Source organism: Mastomys coucha, unplaced genomic scaffold (assembly GCF_008632895.1).
Source record: "Mastomys coucha isolate ucsf_1 unplaced genomic scaffold, UCSF_Mcou_1 pScaffold15, whole genome shotgun sequence".
Taxonomy (NCBI): Eukaryota; Metazoa; Chordata; class Mammalia; order Rodentia; family Muridae; genus Mastomys; species Mastomys coucha.
The window spans coordinates 58,562,858-58,569,355 of NW_022196897.1; the positions used below are offsets into that span (position 1 = coordinate 58,562,858).

The 6,498-nt window shown below is 42.9% G+C and overlaps 1 protein-coding gene across 1 annotated transcript in view; it reads left to right on the forward strand.

Moving 5' to 3' along the window:
* Positions 1-1,576: 1,576 nt before the first annotated feature.
* The window catches only part of LOC116092015 (60S acidic ribosomal protein P1-like), a 9,269-nt gene continuing 4,347 nt past the window's right edge, over positions 1,577-6,498 (forward strand). The window contains exon 1 of the mRNA XM_031373390.1: positions 1,577-1,634. The gene's annotated coding sequence lies outside the window, so the exon portion shown is untranslated. The remainder of the gene's footprint in view (positions 1,635-6,498) is intronic.

A 6,498-nucleotide genomic window follows, 5' to 3' on the forward strand; every position in this document is an offset into this window, starting at 1 on the left:
GGGGTTAGTTAGTTCTTATTCCAGATTATATGTTGTTCTTATTTCGAAACAGGGTTTCTCTGTATAGCCCTGGCTGTCCTGGAACTCACCCTGTAGACCAGGCTGGCCTCAAACTCAGAAATCCACCTGCCTCTGCCTCCCAAGTGCTGGGATTAAAGGTGTGCCCCACCACTGCCCGGCTTATATGTTCTTTATATGCAGGGCTCATTCAGATACCTCTTCCATCCCGATCAAAGTACCAGCCACTGAGCATGCGTCTGCTAGCATGGCCTGACACAAGTGATGGACGGGTATCAGAGCACGTGCCACACAGTGGCTTGGCCTCATCCTTCAGATCTGTCTTCGCTCCTTCCTCCCTGAGAAAGAAGAATCTTCAGGGCAACTCACTACGTTCTCAGTGTGTGTTTTGGGGGAGGGGAGGTAGGGGAAGCTCTACCAACTGTTTATTTTATAGTGCAGACCTACTTCTTAGTCAAGGGTGGGTGCAATGTACCAAGAGTGGAGGATCAAGGGGTTTATGAACTCTCTTGCCACTTCAGGTTTAACAGCTTGTTCTCATGAAAGAGAAATAAGTGCTAGTTATTTTTTTTTCCCCCTTCACGTTCAGGCCCTTTTCTCAGAAATGCAGTTGCCTGTGGAAAACTGACACTCCCTCACAAGTTCTTAACAGCTGTCAGCCCCAGAGCAAGTAATTACCCTCAGCCTTCTTGCCGAATTCCAGTGATAGTCCCTGCCAGGGGCAGGGAACAGATGCGAAGCACCAGGACTTGACTGCGCCTCCATGAGCTCTTTGGGTGGTATCTTCTCCCTGTCTCTCAGGAGGACAGGCTCTGGGCGGATTCCAGGCAGACCTTCTGCAGTGTGTGAGGCATCCTGAGGGGAAGGTAGGTGTAGATCAATAGAGCCCAGCAGAGAAACTTAAGCACAATAGGCCACTTGCTTTGTCAAGAGAAATATGTACCTGGAAGTTCGCTAACATATAGAAAATCTGCACGCATGTAAGCTGCTTTCATTCTTTGTATGAGTGACTGGGGCGAGAGCTATGGCATAGGTAAGAGGCTATCTGTGACAAGCAAGGAATCCAGACACTGACTATGGTCAAGATCTTATGTCGCCACTTCAGGTAACCTGGGATAAGTCAGGCAACTTGTCCGGGCCCTTAGATTTCCATCACTGGATATTACCATCCTCTAACAACATTTTTACAGTCCATCAAATTATTCATTAGAGAAGGTCAGTAACCCTCAAATAACGTTACGTAGGGAACTAATTACAGTGACTGGAAAGAATGGGAAGAGACAATTTCCAAGGGACTTGAACCTACACTGATGCCGATTCTTTTATTTCATGGAGATTTGGCAGGAAGAAGGGGCTAATTGTGAAGAATTATCACTGCCTCCTAAGTGGAAGCTTGGTATATGAAATGACTTTCCCTTTGGCTTAGTGAGATAAGAATCGATGCCCTAACTCACTGGGGATTTTCAGGTGTCCTTTGTTCCCACCTTCTCCCCTGTGCATGGTATAATTCCAAGGTCATTTCTCTCTGCAGACATGGAAAGGACACAGGTGTAGGGACAGAGATGGGCCAGTCAAGCCCAGAAGGTGTTTACTGTACCAGCCTGAGAGGGCAGGAGGTAAGTAGAGGGCATGCCTGCTAGGGTGCCCCTCCCAGGCCATTCCAGAGAGAAGGAATCCAGCCACTCTTCCAGCTGGTCTGAGTCTGTTGCTTTAATGACTGATTTTGCCATCTGACTCCAGCGGCCTTGCATGCCAGGAGTAATAGAGACATCTTTCAAGAGTGTGCTAATCCCACTTCCTGGAAGGGTTTCCAAATACCCCTCTTCACATTTGTACATTTGGCTCTAGATCTTTGTGTTGATAGTCTGAAAACACCCTTCAGTGTTATAATGACACGGGCTTCTACATTTTTCTAGAATGTGAAGGATCTAGAAACCATGGTTTTTATACATAGTTTTGTTTCCATGGTATTAGTACTGGTGCTTGCCTCTCTGTTGCCATGTACCATAATATAGACATTAATGATTTCTTTTAATTTTAAGATTACAATTACATCTTTTTGCCCTTCTCTTTCCTCCCTACAAATCCTCCCATATTTCCTCCTTGCTTTCTTTTCAATTCATGACCACTTTTTCATCAATTGTTGTTTAACACATACAAACACACACACACAGACACACAAACAAACAAACAAATACTACCAAATGGTCAGCCCTAAAAAAAGAATGTAATAATATATAAACAGTACAGGTTTTAATTATGTAAATAGTGTATATTTTTAAAAGTATTCTATTTTTAGTTATGTATGTGGGTATGGGCAGGTGTGTGCAGGTACCTATGGAAGCAGAAAATGGTGTTGGATTCCTTGAACTAGAGTTACAGGTGGCTGTAACATCTGACATAGGTGATGGGAACCAGTTTAGGTTCTCTGAAAACAGCAATATTCACTCTTTACTGCTGAGCCATCTGTCTAGCCCTCACAATATAGTTTAATGGCGGGTAGTCCCTACCTTCCAATGGTTCAAGATCAGTGGTTCTGATCTTAAATTCCAAGACAGTATGAAAACATACTCATACCATTCTATTTTTACTTTTTTTTTTGTTTTTGTTTTTCAAGACAGAGTTTCTCTGTATAGCCCCTGGCTGTCGTGGAACTCACTCTGTGGACCAGGCTGGCTTCAAACTCAGAAATCCGCCTGCCTCTGCCTCCCAAGTGCTGGGATTAAAGGCGTGCCCCACCACTGCCTAGCTCTATTTTTACTTTTAATTCAGTATTTAACAAATTACATTAAATATTCAAAACTTTATCATTAAATGGACTTTCTGTGGTGCCTTAGGGTTTCCATTGCTGTGAACAGATGCCATGATGGAGGAACTCATAAAGGACAACATTTCATCGGGGCTGGCTTACAGGTTCAGAGGTTCAGTCCATTATCATCAAGGTGGGAGGATAGCAGCATCCAGGCAGGCATGGAGTTGAGAATTCTCCCTCTTCAATCTGAAGGCCACTAGGAGAAGACAGGCTTCCAGGCTTCTAGGAGGAAGGTCTAAAAGCCCACGATCACTGTAGTGTGTAGTTCCTACTACCCTGTTTTAAGCTCTGAGTTGACTGTGCTACTAACCCTGCCCCGGTTCTTTCGGAACCTTGGATGAAACACACACACACACAAGCTTATCTTTGGTGCTTTAGCTCAATGGCCGAGCTCTTCTAAGCTTCTCTTAACTAGCCTGCCCTTCTATTCACTCCCAGCTCAACATCTTGAGCTCTGCCCTCAGCTCAGGTGCTCAGTTACCTTTAGTCCTAGCTCAGCCCTCCAAATCTGCTCTCTGATTTACTTGCATTTTACTTGCATTTCCAATTTCCTGCCTGCTACCCCAGGCCCAGTCAGGGAAGTGGCCAATGGCCATTCTGCCCTAGATCTCACACAGCTGGTGGCGCTTTCTCCTTCTGAAACATGGTGAGTCCTCTTCTCCCTTGCATCTGCTAGCCTGCCTGAGGGGAAACTGAAGTCCCACCTATTCTGCCCAGCTCATTGGCTGCTAGCATCTTTATTGATAGATCAAAAACCAATTGGGGAACAGGACCTTCAGTGTTCACAAGCAGATTCCTGATTAAAGCATCAGAACCACAGCCCACAATGACATACTTCCTCCACCAAGACCATACATACTTCCTAATACTGCCACTCTCTGGGCCAAGCATATTCAAACCACCACATGTGGGATAATTTTGTCCAACGATAGACTAAGTGTTCTGGGGACACTAAGTTAGGCAAGGCTAAAATATGCTTCTAATAGGTTAAGAGTATTGGATGCAACTTTGACTCAGTGATGATTCTACTGGCACACAGCCCCCTCATAAGTGGTGGATCATCTGTTTGTGTTTGTGTACTTCTCACTTAGTAACTATCAGTAGGGCCAGAACAGAGCCATGCTTACTCTCATGCACTTGGCAATTAACCGTGTGAAGTTCTGAGCATGCTGCAGGTATTTCTGAATGGCTGCTTACACGAACTACATCACAGACTTTTAGTCATTTCTAGGAAAAGTGAGACCTGAAGGTAAAAATATAAAGAGCCAATATCTTTAGAGCCGGAGCTAACTTTCGTTGCTGAATAACAATTTTGATTAAATTAGCTTTGTGTCTTACAAATAAGATTTCAAAGTCTTCTGTATTGAAGTAGTCCTACAATGCTTAAACTGCTTAAACCACGTTCACTGTCTACCTACAGATATATAATAAAAAATAAGTTCCATGATAAATAGAGTATACATAAATACCCTTTAACTTTTTGAAGTGTATTATTTAAAACAGAGCTATGGGTTGTTTTTTTTTTTTATGAGTTAGCACACATACATGTTATATGAGGTGGTACATGAAGGATAACATTTTTATTTTTCCTCAAAGATTACCAAGTAGCATTCACCATACATCACAGAAAATGCCAAGATGCTCTCTACTTTCTAAATCAAATGCAAATAAAAACCATCTTAAGAAAACTTACCTGGTTAACTATACAAAAATTTTTCTTGGACCTAAAAAAACTTTTTATTTGTAGTCTTTTCTTTTAAACTGCTAATGATACATTATTTAGTTGCTTCTATTTACAATTGGTACCCTGGGAATTCAAAATTAATGTCCTTGCTTGCTGAATTCTTATACACATAAGAAATAGTGTCAAACTTCTGTGCAATATTGTTCCATGGCAGTCTGTCTAAACCAACCTTTATGGGCTGGCTGACATTCTCTTACCCACAATTTCACTTGGGAAGATCACATTCTCAAGGATGGGGTCATGTACTGCAGTCAGGGTATGCCTTCTGGGGACATGTTTGCCTATCTTTTATATGGCTTTTTCAAGCTAGCATAGGTAGAAATCTTCTCAGAGCAGTCAAGACTTCATGCTTCCCAATGAACTTTTTCTCCAGTTCCCACACTAACTGGACATAGATTTTTCTGGAAAGATTCCAGTTGGTACAAAAACTGTGATAGCTTTCAGACCACCACCAGCTTCAACTTCCTTGGCTGCAATGATGCTGAGTTCCCGCCAGCTTTGTTTTGGAACGTTTAATTCCTTGATGTAGCAAGGCAAGAACTAAGGGCTGGAGAGATGACTCAGTGAATAAAGATGCCTCCCACCAGCCCTCATGACCTTAGTTCCATCCTCAGAACTTTCTAACAAAGAGCATGCTACAGTGCCTAGTGTAGGACCAGCAAGGGTGTAGGATTCCTGTCTGTTGCCCTGAAGTGGGCAAATGCCTTGAGGCTCTGGGAATCCTCCTCACCTTCATTCATCCTTGTAATAGATTGTGGACCTGCATGTCTGGAGATGTGTTCATCCCTGACTTGGAAGGGTTGCTTCTGCTTCTTCTTGCTGTGTGCCTGCCTAGGGACTACCTGGGCACTCACATCTCCTGGCTCACAGTTCTCTGCAAGTGGATCTATTTGTGTCTGTCTCCCTCAGGACCATGAGTTTCTTCATGTAGGGGTGTTGTTTTGCTGTTTCTCCCTAGCACTAAGCAGGAGCCTAGCCTGGACTTGTTCAATAAATGTTTCTGGAATAAAAGAAGAAATTGGGCAATGTTTTTGGCTCAGGTAAGAATATTTCTGGGAGACACTTTTTTTTTTAACAGTGTTTTTGTTAGCATGAACTTTGTGCCAGAAATTCCTTAATAGGCCACAACTGAGTGCTTTCTGTGAAAGCTAACTTGCCCCTACATTACAATATTTCTGTTTATAAGAGTTCAGCATATATATATATATATATATATATATATATATATATGAATGATCTGACCATATAAGGAAGTCTTTAGTAACCAAGTAGAATGCCAGTCACTTAAAACCATTATTTTAGTAACTGAAAGCTTTTGTTGATTTAATAGGGGACCTTTTGAAAAGATTTCAGCCAAAGCAAAAATGAGAATTAGCTCAAATAACAGAGAAGTCCAGGAACCCTTCATTTTTCACGGATGGAGACAATGGTTACCAGGGTGTTTCAAGCCAGATAAAGAAGAATGCTCCTGTACAACTCCTCCAGGAGGTCCTGAAAAACTGTGGCCATCTTCACACATCACTCTTTGAGGGGACCTACTTCTGAGAAGCCCCAATGTACGTGACCTGGGTGCTCCCTAAGGATGTGTGGTCAAGGAATGACACATCCCAAGGATGTGTCTGGGACTTTCAAATCACTAAGTATCTCCTTGTGCTGATATTTCTGTATGAAATGCCTTCTCTTGCCAGGTTACACTTGTCTTCAAGTGTCTACTCAGACCTCACTTCCTCCAGGAAGCTCCCTGTTGTCCACACTGGCCTAGAGAGACAGTACAGCTATTTAGGGGGCTATTTGTGGGAGTCAGGTCCAGCTGGGCAGTGGACAGTCTTGAGTGTCACATGTGCTTTGAACTCCCACCCTGAACCCCATTTTGCCCATATGAATCCCTGTTGGCCATTGCCACATTTTCTTTTTTTTTTTTTGT